Here is a 14,449-nt window from a genome sequence, read left to right on the forward strand (position 1 = left end):
CATTTATTTAGTCACAGTGAGGTGTCACCACCAGTTTGTCACTTTGAATGTGATTGGCTATGACACGCACAGGCTGCCATGCCACCATGCCAGCTGAATACTTATGTCCCCCCTTAATTGCCTGTAACAACACAGATGGGGGGTGTGGGGGGTGGACCAGGGGAAATCTCGAAATAACAGAATGCCATGAAGTTCCCCTCATCTGAGAAAGTTAGCGGGAATGAGTCAGCGGTGTTCCCTGATCCCGAGGTCGCTCATGCTGGGAACGTGTGATCTCATGCCAGCGGTAGGTGAATCGAAAGACGGACAAGTGAGATGACGACACATGACCCTGGAAGAAGATCAACAACCTTTAAAACAGAGGGGTATCTGTGAGTCTGGCTAAATCAAAGTCTGTATTAAAGACCCGCTCTCTGATATTTCCAGCTGGTTTCGATCATTTAAATGACGTTAAGCTCATTCCATTGAGGGCAAAGTGTCTGTGGGTTTTTGCGCCGCCCTTGTACTTGATTGATGAATTTAAGGTCACTAATTAGTTAGGAACTCCCCTCACCTGGTTGTCTAGGTCTTAATTGAAAGGAAAAACACAAAACCTGCAAACACCCGGCCCACCATGGAATGAGTTTGACACCTCTGATTTAAATGAATGGTATATAGGCCTACCGATTGAGGAGTGGGTCTTTAAAAGAAGGGTGGCAGAAATATCAGAAATAAGATGTGACTTTTAATCGACATGTCAGGAAACAGCCTTAAAACAGGTTGTCAGGGTGACACCATTGAAAGGGCGTTTCTTACATTTCTGTCTCCAAACGCTTGGAGGCATTTCGATTGGTCGTAATGATCAGCCTGGTAGGAGGGGATATCCAAGCAGAGGAACATCTCCTGAATCGAAGCCACGTCCATTTCAATTTGGGTGTCGAATTGGCAAGCATGGAGCTCAAAGTCAAACTCAACATAACGACTTCAAATGAATGTATAGTAAGCACACACTTGCAGAAATGCAGCAAAATTCACAAAATGGATGGATGAGCATGTTAGTTAATAAACTTAAGCGACACATGAAAATAACAGTATAGATGAATGGGAGCGTATAAGTAATACTTATGCTTATATTCCTAAAGCTTCACATTGAAGGTTAGGGAGACGCTATGTATTTAGCTAGTTACATCACGGTATCATAGCAGCATGGCCTATCAAATAATGACATGCCGCTAGCTAGCTAACGTAGCTACGTAGCTATAAACAAAACTTAGCGACTTACCAACACACTAGTCTCAGGTTTGACGTCCAGGCCATCTCCCGACGTTTGTTGAACAACTTCATGGTAGCCCATTATCACTAGAGTAGCTATTTCCTGATACAAGGGCAAGTACTAACCACACGTTGTCTGGGGAAGAGGTTCCAGTGGGCAAATTTGTTTTGTGTGACCCGGTGCCCCAGGTGGGCAGGGTTTGCTCATATTCGACCATTCCATTGGTCCTCCTAAGGAGAGGTCTCTGCCCACCCAGGGCACCGAGCCATGCAAAGCGAACTCGCCCAGCCTTTTCACAGAAAACACGGTTCCATAACGTGTTAACAGGTCGAAAATGGGCATGAATCGTTGTCATAATTGTAATCCAAACCAAACCCTCAAGTAAGTCGGACTAAACTCTATTTTGGAAGAGACTGACTTCATGACCAAAATGATCCTATTTACATTTGTAACCGATTTTGACACTAGAATTAGCGTTTCTTACTCATATCGATGCCACATGGGCAGTTTAAATTCAGAGAAGTTGGTTTTAAGGGTTAAGGGTTTACCTGAAATGAATTCGGCTTGGTGAGAGTGGTGGGTTCTGACGTGTGGTGAACCTGTGAGTTGCACGATGGCTGGCGTTAGTGGTAGCTGTGCCAGTCATGGCTGGCGGGCCCTCACGCCGTGGCAATGTGCCTTTCACAACCCCACTGCCGACAGCCACGGGCCCCCTCCATTAAACACCCATTCCATCAGTTGTCAGGGGAGAGGACGTCAAAAACTTTTCGCTTACTTTGTATTATCCCAGGTGCTGCATGGATTATCATGTGTATGTCGACCATTTGGACGTTTCTTACTTAGCTTCTATGGACCTTGGGAATGAGAGTCAGTGGTCGTTTTCTCTTACAGCGGCCGTGGTATCCGTGTTAAATACAGTTTAGTGGTTTCATTCAGCTTCTGCCGCAGTTCAATGCATCAGCATGTTGAAGACAAAGGGATTTGCCAGAGACAGGAGAGGATGACATTCTGTTTTCAGACAGGCTAGACAGTCTGGATACAACAGAATAAGTCAATACTTGACCTTGACCTGATGTGGTGACATCAGTTACAGACACTAGCTAGTGACAGTCTAGTCTGTATAATATTCCTTAGTCTTTCAAAAGGAATTTGCCAAGCTTTAGGCAGATCATGAGAAAAACATACTGTGCTGAGGGGAGAATGGCTCATAATATTGGCCGGAACAGAGGTAATGGAGTGATTCAAACACCTGGAAACCACATATTTGATGAGTTTCATACCATTCCACTAATTCTGATCCAGTCATTACCATGAGCCTGGTCTTCCCAATGAAGGTGCCACAAACCTCCTGTGGGGTGAACCGATTGACTCCAAAGGGATCAGCATCATGATGAAGAGGGTCTTTGCCTTGTCTGCCTGTTTCTGTATCCTGTTTAAACAGACATTAGGGCAATAACACTGAATGGCTGTGGTATATCAGACGGTTTTAAAGGCCCTCTCCCGGAGAAAGGACAGAGCGAGCGACGGAGCGTGGCAGAGAGCTAATTGAAGTCTCCTGACACCATTAGCACACTGCCATTGATTCAGGGAGATAGTGGACCGTGTGGTGCCAGAGAGAATGCAGATGGATGACGTTTTCTTTTTTACCGCACTTTCACGGGCCGGGCCACGCATCCCTAAGCACAAAGAAAAGGGCTCATTTATTAGATGCTCGGGGAGAATATAATGAAATGGGTCTTTGGATTGTGGTTGTGCTCTTTTCACAAATTCTACAAGCCTATAGAGAAAACATTATGGTCTCCTTGAAATCTAGCCAGATAACTGCAGTGTCAAAACCATATTTGGCATATTAGTCAAATAGCAAGAATAAACCTGTTTGGCCCTGTCCGGGGGTGTCCTCGGATGGAGCCACAGTGTCTCCTGACCCCTCCTGTCTCAGCCTCCAGTATTTATGCTGCAGTAGTTTATGTGTCGGGGGGCTAGGGTCAGTTTGTTATATCTGGAGTACTTCTCCTGTCCTTTTCGGTGTCCTGTGTGAATCTAAGTGTGCGTTCTCTAATTCTCTCCTTCTCTCTTTCTTTCTCTCTCTCGGAGGACCTGAGCCCTAGGACCATGCCCCAGGACTACCTGACATGATGACTCCTTGCTGTCCCCAGTCCACCTGGCCGTGCTGCTGCTCCAGTTTCAACTGTTCTGCCTTATTATTATTCGACCATGCTGGTCATTTGAACATCTTGGCCATGTTCTGTTATAATCTCCACCCGGCACAGCCAGAAGAGGACTGGCCACCCCACATAGCCACATAGTTCCTCTCTAGGTTTCTTCCTAGGTTTTGGCCTTTCTAGGGAGTTTTTCCTAGCCACCGTGCTTCTACACCTGCATTGCTTGCTGTTTGGGGTTTTAGGCTAGGTTTCTGTACAGCACTTTGAGATATCAGCTGATGTACGAAGGGCTATATAAATACATTTAATTTGATTTGAAACCTATTGGTCAAAAGATAGCGTTGGTCAAAGAGATGAATCAGGCTTGGCTCAAAGGTCTTTGAGTAAAGATGGACTTACTATATATACAGAGATATGTTAGCTCTTTGTCTCTGACTCCAGGCTAATAGACTCTGACCACTGGGTGGTCAGCCACATAGAAATATAATTACTATATTGGACATTACCAAGTCAGTGTTCTGTGATGGGTACACTGGCTGCCAAATTGAGTGTACCCGTGTGTGTGTGTGTGTGTGTGTGTGTGTGTGTGTGTGTGTGTGTGTGTGTGTGTGTGTGTGTGTGTGTGTGTGTGTGTGTGTGTGTGTGTGTGTGTGTGTGTGTGTGTGAATGTATTTGCAAGTATAAGATTGAGTTGGTGCGCGCACATGATGACTTCCTGAGTATGTATTTTGGCCCTTGGCAGGGCCTGGCAGTGGCAGTAGAGAGGAGGCTAATGAAAGCTGCTTACAGTATAATGGGAGATGTGGTCCGACAATGGAGAAGGTAATTACTGCAGTCTCAACCCGACACAGCACTGACTGGTTAAGAATGACATTATTGATCGGCTGACGGGCCAGGAGGCAATGGGATGCAAAACAAAGAGAAAAGATTCTACAGTACACAGATCATCAGCCTGCACTGCTTCTATCAAGGCCAAGGCACACGCAGACACACACACAGTACCACACGCACACACGTATACACACTTAGATACTCGCACAAACATGCGCACACACAGTCTTTCCAGTCTTTACACACACACACACACACACACACACACACACACACACACACACACACACACACACACACCAACTGACTACTAGGGGCTATGAGACAAGTCCATTATGCCCTAATATGCTTGGCTGCAGAGATGGCGCTGTGTACTGACCCAGACAGGAATTCTCAGGACACTACAAACTCTGAACACATGAGGGTCAGTGTAGATATTAGGTTTCAAGGGGTGGAAAGTTGGGGGCTGAAGGGAGTAATTTGCAGGCTCAGCCCCTTGTTGTTCAACAAACGGATGAACTGCCACACTCTTAAAACATCTCTATTCACAACAAATGATCCAGAGTGCAGAAAGCAGGAAGCGCTCATCGATTTATGTGATTTTCGTTTTCACCAAAAACCATATGAAAGGAACAGCGAATCTATTGATTTGGGGTTCTGTTTATTTTTACAAGCGGTAGGTATGATAGATCAATACACCTGGTCTCTGCCTGTACAGGCAGGTGGGGAGGTTTTCACTGCAGTGTCTCTACTGATCCATCACTACTGCTCCACAGCCGACTCTCTCTACTCTACCTAGAGACCCCCCCACCTCGTTGTCTTATCCCCCCTCCATTCACTTTCCACCCTTCCTACATCGATTCCGTCTCACCCGCCAGCTTGTAAGACATTAGGATTCCTACTGTTTTTCCCATTTCTCCTGCCTGTCAGTTGTATTACCTATCTCTCACTACAGAACTAGCCCCTGCAAACACACACACACCTGCCACCAGCATGGGTATGAGCCACCGCCCCTGACTTTCACACATAAATCTCCCATTCAGCTGTGAGACATGGGCCTCATGTTAAATGCCAAAGGGATTCCACCACAGCACAGGTAATTATTTATCTGGATCCTCTCTCTCTCTCTCTCTCTCTCTCTCTCTCTCTCTCTCTCTCTCTCTCTCTCTCTCTCTCTCTCTCTCTCTCTCTCTCTCTCTCTCTCTCTCTCTCTCTCTCTCTCTCTCTCTCTCTCTCTCTCTCTCTCTCTCTCTCTCTCTCTCTCTCTCTCTCTCTCTCTCTCTCTCTCTCTCTCTCTCTCTCTCTCTCTCTCTCTCTCTCTCTCTCTCTCTCTCTCTCTCTCTCTCTCTCTCTCTCTCTCTCTCTCTCTCTCTCTCTCTCTCTCTCTCTCTCTCTCTCTCTCTCTCTCTCTCTCTCTCTCTCTCTCTCTCTCTCTCTCTCTCTCTCTCTCTCTCTCTCTCTCTCTAAAACCAGAGGCCCTGTAGCAGGCCAGTGTTGTATATCCACGTGGCTAGGTGCCTAAGGGAGCGTGGCGCAGACAGATCAAGTGTTATTTGTCACATGCTTGGTAAAAACAGGAGTAGACTAACAGTGACATGCTTACTTACGGGCCCCTTCCCCGCAACAAAGAAATAGAGAAATACTAGAAAAGTAAAACACGTAATAATAAAAGTTGTGATAAATTGATGAGTTGATGATAACTTGGCTATATACACGAGGTACCAGTACAGAGTCAATGTGCAGGGGTACGAGGTCATTGAGGTAGATGTGTGCACATGCAGATAGTCCGGGAAGCTATTTGGTTAACTATCTAACCAACTATTTAGTAGTCTTATGGTTTGGGGGTAGAAGCTGTTCAAGGTCCTGTTGGTTCCAAACTTGCTGCATCGGTACCGCTTGCCATGCGGTAGCAGAGAGAACAGTCTATGACTAGGGTGGCTGGAGTCTTTCACAATGTCTGAGGCCCGCCGATCAATGCACCAAGATGGGTAAGGAGAGCAGGAGTAAGGAAGGGAGAGAGAGGGAAATAAAGGGAGGGGGGGAGAGAGAGAGAGAAGTGGAGAGGGAGTGAGACAGGGACCGAGGAGCATGGCTAAAAGGATTGATAACAAAACGCGGCCACCGAGAAATCCCCTTATTTCAGTCGGGCAGTCCTGTGGGTGCCGGAGGGAAAAGCGGAACAACAGCAGAGATGTGGAGAGGAGGAGGAGGACAGAGGAGGAGAGAGGAATACAGATTAGAGAAGAGGTTTTCAGAGAGAACAGTCTCTGGTACCAGTGTCCCTGAGGTTCTGTCACTTCCACCTCCACACATAGAGCACTGATGAAATGCTGGTTTGTCACTATATGCTCATTCTAGGGTTCCTATCTAACGTGCTATAGATCTACGTGCAAAATTAATCATATCCATTCATCAGCGTTGAATGCTAAGCGTTCATCTGTGACTAATAGCTTTGTAAAGCAGTATAGAAATTCAGCTCTATAGAAATGCTGTATGACTGACTGATTGATTTGAGCTGGGTTGTGGCATCAACAAATTGTCCTCGTTGAAGCATGACATACTACGGCATTCTTTACACAGGGCTCACAAGGTTTCTCATATTTCAAGCAGCTGCACAGCACTCTATAACAACTACGCCACTAAAGCATGGTTGTGCCCCAAATGGCACCGTATTCACTATGTAGTGCACTACTTTTAACCAGAACCCTATGGATCCAGATCCCTACTAAACTCAGCAAAAAAAGAAACGTCCCTTTTTCAGTCTCTCAAAGATCATTCGTAAAAATCCAAATAACTTCACAGATCTTCATTGTAAAGGGTTTAAACACTGTTTTCCATGCTTGTTCATTGAACCATAAACAATTAATGAACATGCACCTGTGGAACGGTCGTTAAGACACTAACAGCTTACAGACGGTAGGCAATTAAGGTCACAGTTATGAAAACTTAGGACACTAAAGAGGCCTTTCTACTGACTCTGAAAAACACCAAAAGAAAGATGCATGAATGTGCCTTAGGCATGCTGCAAGGAGGCATGAGGACTGCAGATGTGGCCAGGGCAATAAATTGCAATGTTCGTACTGTGAGACGCCTAAGACAGTGCTACAGGTAGACAGGACGGACAGCTGATCATCCTCGCAGTGGCAGACCACGTGTAACAACACCTGCACAGGATTGGTACATCCGAACATCATACCTACGGGACAGGTACAGGATGGCAACAACAACTGCCCGAGTTACACCAGGAACGCACAATCCCTCCATCAGTGCTCAGACTGTCCGCAATAGACTGAGAGAGACTGGACTGGGGGCTTGTAGGCCTGTTGTAAGGCAGGTCCTCACCAGACATTGTCGGAAACAACGTTGCCTATGGGCACAAACCCACCATCGCTGGACCAGACAGGACTGACAAAAAGTGCTCTTCTCTGACGAGTCATGGTTTTGTCTCACCAGGGGTGATGGTCGGATTCGCGTTTATCATCGAAGGAATGAGCGTTACACCGAGGCCTGTACTCGGGATCAATTTGGAGGTGGAGGGTCCGTCATGGTCTGGGGCGGACCATCGGACTGAGCTTGTTGTCGTTGCAGGCAATCTCAACACTGTGCATTACAGGGAAGACATCCTCATGTGGTACCCTTCCTGCAAGCTCATCCTGACCCTCCAGCATGACAATGCCACCAGCCATACTGCTCGTTTTGTGCGTAATTTCCTGCAAGACAGGAATGTCAGTGAACTTGCAGGTGCCTTGGTGGAAGAGTAGGGTAACATCTCACAGAAATAACGAATCTGGTGCAGTCCATGAGGAGGAGATGCACTGCAGTACTTAATGCAGCTGGTGGCCACACCAGATACTGACTGTTACTTTTGATTTTGACCCCCCACCCCCCACCCCCACCCCCCTTTGGTCAGGGACACATTATTCCAGTTATGTTAGTCACACGTCTGTGGAACTTGTTCAGTTTATGTCTCAGTTGTTGAATCTTGTTGTGTTCATACAAATATGTACACATGTTAAGTTTGCTGAAAATAAACACAGTGGACAGTGAGAGGACGTTTCTTTTTTTGCTGAGTTGATAAAGGGATTGAGGACCATTTGAGACACAGTCCATGTTTTTACTAAGACCACCGAAAGGAAAGCTTCTATGTGGCCCTCAGTGAAGTAGATTGAGAGAGTCTCTATTAAATATTTTGGGGGCACTTATCAGAGACATATAATGCTCTTGGCAATAGCAGAAGCTTTCTTCAGCTCGCTGAGTTGCTATGAGAGGGAATTAGTTCCTAATGTGAGAAGTAGAATTCTCCTCTTTAGAAATTATAGCCTGGTCCCAGATCTCTGATGGTTTTTGTCATTGCCAAACAACATTATACAGCACAAATATTTGTATATATTTACAGTTGAAGTTGGAAGTTTACATACACCTGAGCCAAATACATTTAAACTCAGTTTTTCACAATTCCTGACATTTAATCCTATTAAACATTCCCTGTCTTAGGTCAGTTAGGATCACCACTTTATTTTAACAATGTGAAATGTCAGAATAATAGTAGATAGAACGATTTATTTCCCAGTGGATCAGATGTTAAGCCATTTTGCCACAACTTTGGAAGTCTGCTTGGGGTCATTGTTCATTTGGAAGACCCATTTGAGACCAAGCTTTAACTTCCTGACTGATGTATTGAGATGCTGTTTCAATATATCCACATAATTTTCCAACCTCATGATGCCATCTATTTTGTGAAGTGTGCCAGTCCCTCCTGCAGCAAAGCACCCCCACAACATGATGCTGCCACCCCCGTGCTTCACGGTTGGGATGGTGTTCTTCGGCTTGCAAGCCTCCCCCTTTTTCCTCCAAACATAACGATGGTCATTATGGCCAAACAGTTACATTTTTGTTTCATCAGACCAGAGGACATTTCTCCAAAAAGTACGATCTTTGTCCCCATGTGCGGTTGCAAACCGTAGTCTGGCTTTTTTATGGCGGTTTTGGAGCAGTGGCTTCTTCCTTTCAGGTTATGTCGATAGAGGACTCGTTTTACTGTGGATATAGATACTTTTGTACCCGTTTCCTCCAGAATCTTCACAAGGTCCTTTGTTGTTGTTTTGGGATTGATTTGCACTTTTCGCACTGAAGTACGTTCATCTCAGAGACAGAACGCGTCTCCTTCCGTGGTCCCATGGTGTTTATACTTGCATACTATTGTTTGTACAAATGAACGTGGTACCTTCAGGCGTTTGGAAATTGCTCCCTAGGATGAACCAGACATGTGGAGGTCTAGAATTCTATTTCTGAGGTCTTGGCTGATTTCTTTTAGGCCATGAAATACATCCACAGGTACACCTCCAATTGACTCAAATGATGTCAATTAGCCTATCAGAAGCTTCTAAAGCCATGACATCATTTTCTGGAATGTTCCAAGCTGTTTAAAGGCACAGTCTTAGTGTATGTGTATGACTGTCACGCCTTGGTCTTAGTATTTTGTGTTTTCGTTATTTATTTGGTCAGGCCAGGGTGTGACATGGGTTTATTTTGTGGTGTGTTTTTGTATTGGGGTTTAGTAGGTATTGGGATTGTGGTTGAGTAGGGTTGTCTAGCATCGTCTATGGAGTCAGGTGATTCTCGTTGTCTCTGATCGGGAACCATATTTAGGTAGCCTGGGTTTCACTGTGTGTTTTGTGGGTGATTGTTCCTGTCTCTGTGTAGTTTCACCAGATAGGCTCGGTCATTTTGGTTTTTCTTTTTACTTGTTTTGGAAGAGAAGAGAACGAGCGCCATTCTCCTTGCGGAGATGGTGCTAAATACATCAACACGGTCGGTCCCTGGGATTGGGCTGGCCAACACGATTCGGTTTGCTTGGAAGGAAAAGGAGTTGGAGCCTTTAGGACGGGAAACTTTTGGAAGGATAATATTGATGGGGATTCTAAAGCTGACGGTGAAGGACGTGTTTTGTTTCCAAGGCAACTCGTTGGAGGGAGCATACGACGTGGCACTATATACAGAGGAAAAACACGATGATATCCTGAAAAGGGCAAGAGCAGTGGGAGGTGAGAGGCCGATGTGCCACTACGAAATAACAAGCCTGGCGAAGAATAACTTTAGGGTTGTAACTGTCAACATTTACAACCCTTACGTTAAGGACGAAGTGGTGAGGGCTTTTCTGGGGAGATACATGGATAACGTCTCCTCAGCAAGGCACCTCAAAGACTCCCTTGGGTTTTGGAATGGGAGGAGAGGCTTCCAGGCCCTCCTCAGAGAGGACCCAAAGGGACATGGTGGCTACCTCCATCCTCCTGCTATGTTCTCCCTAGGGGCTGACAGGGGGACGTTGTTTTATGCACGTCAGCCCCCATTTTGCAGGCGCTGTATGGCCTACGGTCACATATTCGCCTCGTGCAGTACAAGAAAATGCAGATTTTGTGCATCTGAGGATCACGAGGCGAGGGATTGTGACAAGCCTAAGACGTGCCATGGGTGTGGCTCGTCAGCACACCTGTGGCGGGGGTGCCCGGCCCGTCAGAGGTCATATGCGTCTGCGGCTGGGGGGAGAGCAGGAGCGGGGGATGGGGGAAGAAGAGAAGGGGAAGGAAGCACGCCTCATGACCAGAGTTTAGGTCCAGAGGGGAAGGCCACAAGGAAGGAGGAGGAGCAAGAAGCGGCGGATGGAAGAGAGAAGGAAACGGAAGGCACGGGAGTAGGAGAACCAGGAAAAGCGGCGGAAGAAGGCAACCGAGTGGAGGAGCATGAGAGAGAAGAAAGCGAGGGAGGAGTGGTGGAGAAGGAGACGGTGGAAGAGCAAGTGGACTGGGGGGAAAGTGCCCTGGTGGAAGAGATGAGGGGTATGGTGGAGGAGCTGGCGGGGGGGTGGTATGGAGGGGATGTTAGTAGGTTTAAGAGGGAGTGGGACAAGGGGGAGTCGGTTTGGGGTGTTGGGGGGGTGCACTCATCAGGGGTAGGGATTTTGTGTGGGCACAGGGATGTAAAAGTGGAGGATTCTTTTGTGGTAATGCAGGGGAGGGTTATAGGGGTGGATGTCACGATGAGGGATTGTAAATTTAGATTAGTGGTGGTGTATGGGACACAGGTGGTGGCAGACAGGAGGGAGATGGTGGACTGTCTGACGCCCCTGTGTGTCACAAATAGGAAATTAGTGATAGGGGGGGATTTTAATACAGATTTAGGAAGAGGGGGGATAGCAGTGCAGGCGCCATTGCCAGGCTAATGGCTTGCCATGGTCTGGGAGATGGTGGTCTGCACACTACTCCGAAAATGGACAGTCCTACATGGCGCAACTCCAGGGGGGTTGAGCGGAGGCTCGACTATATTTTTGTACCCAGGTCTTTGGGTAAGTTGTCTGGGCGGCTGTTGCCTGTTTTCTTTTCGGATCACGACGGGGTGCTCCTGCAGGTGGGGTCGCCAGTCTGCCTCTTTGTGGTAGGGGGTACTGGAAGCTAGATCGGGATGTGCTAGAGGAGCAGGCTTTTGTTGACGGGTTTTATGGTTTCTTTTGGAGGCTTGAGGGCCTCCGGTCCATGTGCGAGGGGGTGTTAGAGTGGTGGGAATTAGTTAAGGTGAGGATTTGCCGGAGGACATTAGAGAAGTGATGGAGGCCCAGATCTCACTAGAAGAGGTTGAGAGCGCTCTTAGGAGGTTGGGAAAAGGGAAGGTGCCTGGGATAGATGGGCTGCCGGCTGAGTTTTATCTCAAGTTTTGGGGTATACTTGGACCAGTGGTCCTCGAAGTCTTGAAGGCCATCCTTGAGACGGGGGTCCCGGGGGGGATCAATGGCTGTTGGTGTGCTGTCACTTTTATATAAGAAGGGGAAAGTAACAGACCTTGGCAACTGGCGGCCGTTGACCATGCTGTGTGTAGATTACAAGCTACTTGCAAAGGTTTTAGCAGACCGGTTGCGCACAGCCCTTCCCTACGTCGTTCATGAGGATCAGACGTGCGGAGTAAAGGGCAGCTCTATTAGATGGAACCTACAGTTAATCAGGGACTCCATCGCTTGGGTTGAAGATAGAGGACTGCCTTTTATGGTAGCAGCGCTAGATCAGGCGAAAGCCTTCGATCGCGTGAATAGATCCTTTTTATTCAGAGTGTTAGGTCGATTAGGATTTGGGGAGAAGTTTATAGGATGGATTCGTACATTATATGTCGGAGCGGGGTGCCGAGTTAGTGTAAATAGTCACTTGGGTGACGTTTTTGACCTCTCGTCTGGGGTCAGGCAGGGTGCCCACTCTCGGCTCTCCTCTTCGTTCTGTACATGGAGCCTCTGGGGCTGCCATTAGGGCAGACACAGGGGTGGAAGGTTTGCTGATCCCTGGAAGTGGTGGGCTGCGTGTTAAGATGACGCAGTACGCCGACGACACTTCCTTGCTGTTGTGCAAGGACTCGTGCCTGACAAGGTCCCTTGCCATCTTTGGGGATTTCACCCGAGCGTCAGGAGCAGTTCTGAACCATGCAAAGTCTTCCATCAAGTTTTTCGGAAGATGGCGCGGTAGAACGGATGTGCCTGGGGGGTTATCTCTCTGTGAGGGGGCCCTGAGGATTCTCGGGGTCCATTTAGAGACCTCCGGATCAGCGACGCTAAACTGGAACATGCGTATCGCAGTGGTACAGAGGAAGCTAGCAATGTGGAAAGCTAGGTATTTGTCTTTTATGGGCAAAGTCCTGGTCCTAAAGGTGGATGTGTTGCCGTCTCTTTTGTATTTGGCATACCCATTGCCGGCTTGTCTGAGGAGGCCTCTAGTGAGGCTTGTGTTTCAGTTTATGTAGAGTGGCAGGCGCGAGTGGGTCGCCAGGGCATGCATGATCCGTCCCATCGGGGAGGGAGGTAGGGGGGTACCACATTTCCCCCTCAAGCTGGACACAATTTTTGTTTCTTTCTTGTTAACTGAGCTTGCTCAGCCAGTGATACACCCGTCCGGTTACCTCCTGCGGGTGTTTTTCTCGTATCAGGCGAGAAGCATAATGGTGTGGTCTAACACGGGTCCTCAGGCGGAACAGCTGCCGTGGCACTTTGGTCATGCGGCCAAGTGGCTGCGTGCGCACCCTGAGGTTAAAGTTGCCCGAGTAGGTTTAGATCACAGGCACCTGTACGAGGAGGTCAGAAAGGCAGGGAGTCCGGCGCCTGTAGTGGGCATCTCGGAAGTAGTCTGGGAGGGAGTGCAGGCGCGGGGTCTGGACAACAGGCTCAAGGACCTGAATTGGTTGAGCCTTCATAAGTGTTTGCCGATACGTTCCATCTTGTACCGGTATAGTTTGGTGCAATCCCCCACCTGTCCAAGATCCTCTTGTGGCAGGGAGGAGACTGTGCGCCATGTCTTTTGGGACTGTGCCTTTGCCGGAGTAGTATGGGCTAGGGCACGGGTGTTGTTAGTTTTGGTAAAGGGGGATTTTGTATTGACGTGGGCCAGGTTAGAGAGGGGTGTAGGGAGAGCGAGAGGGACGGATAGGGACAGGTTTCTGCTCTGGCTTCTCATGAGTCTCTTTAAACGGGGGCTGTGGGAAGCAAGGCAGAACATGATGAAGGCAGGGAGAGATTGGGGGGTGGAAGGGATAGTGAGGAGGGTGGAAGGAGATTTGAGGGGGAGGATGAAGAGGGAGGAGAGGAAGTGGGGGCAGCATGCTGCTCGGGAGAGGTGGAAGGGGGGTTTAGGGCTGGGTGTCATTTCGATTTGTAAGAGGACAGATTAGGGACGGGGAGATAGGGAAAGGTATTTTGTAGGGTGACGGGGAGGGAAGATGCTCCCCTGAGGTTTTGTTTGGGGTTTATGTTTAGTTTAATTAGTTGAATTAAAATACCATTATTTGAGTATGTATGTAAATTATGAGTTGTAAAGAATGAATGGTATTGAAGATAATAAATTATTTTTTATTTAAAAAAAAAGATAGGCTGTATAGGTTTTCACGTTTCGTTTGTTGTTTTGTATATTAAGTTATTTCATGTATCGTTCATTTTTCATTAAAGAACCTGATTAACCACCACGCCGCATTTTGGTCCGCTCCTCTTTCAACAGACGAACGTCGTTACAATGACCCACTGAAATTGTGATACAGTGAATTATAAGTGAAATAATCTGTCTGTAAACAATTGCTGGAAAAATGATTCGTGTCATGCACAAAGTAGATGTCCTAACCGACTTTCCAAAACTATAGGCTGTTAACAAGAAATTTGTGGAGTGGTTGAAAAACGAGTTTTAAT

The sequence above is a fragment of the Oncorhynchus keta genome, chromosome 32 (assembly GCF_023373465.1).
Source record: "Oncorhynchus keta strain PuntledgeMale-10-30-2019 chromosome 32, Oket_V2, whole genome shotgun sequence".
In the NCBI taxonomy this organism is placed as follows: domain Eukaryota; kingdom Metazoa; phylum Chordata; class Actinopteri; order Salmoniformes; family Salmonidae; genus Oncorhynchus; species Oncorhynchus keta.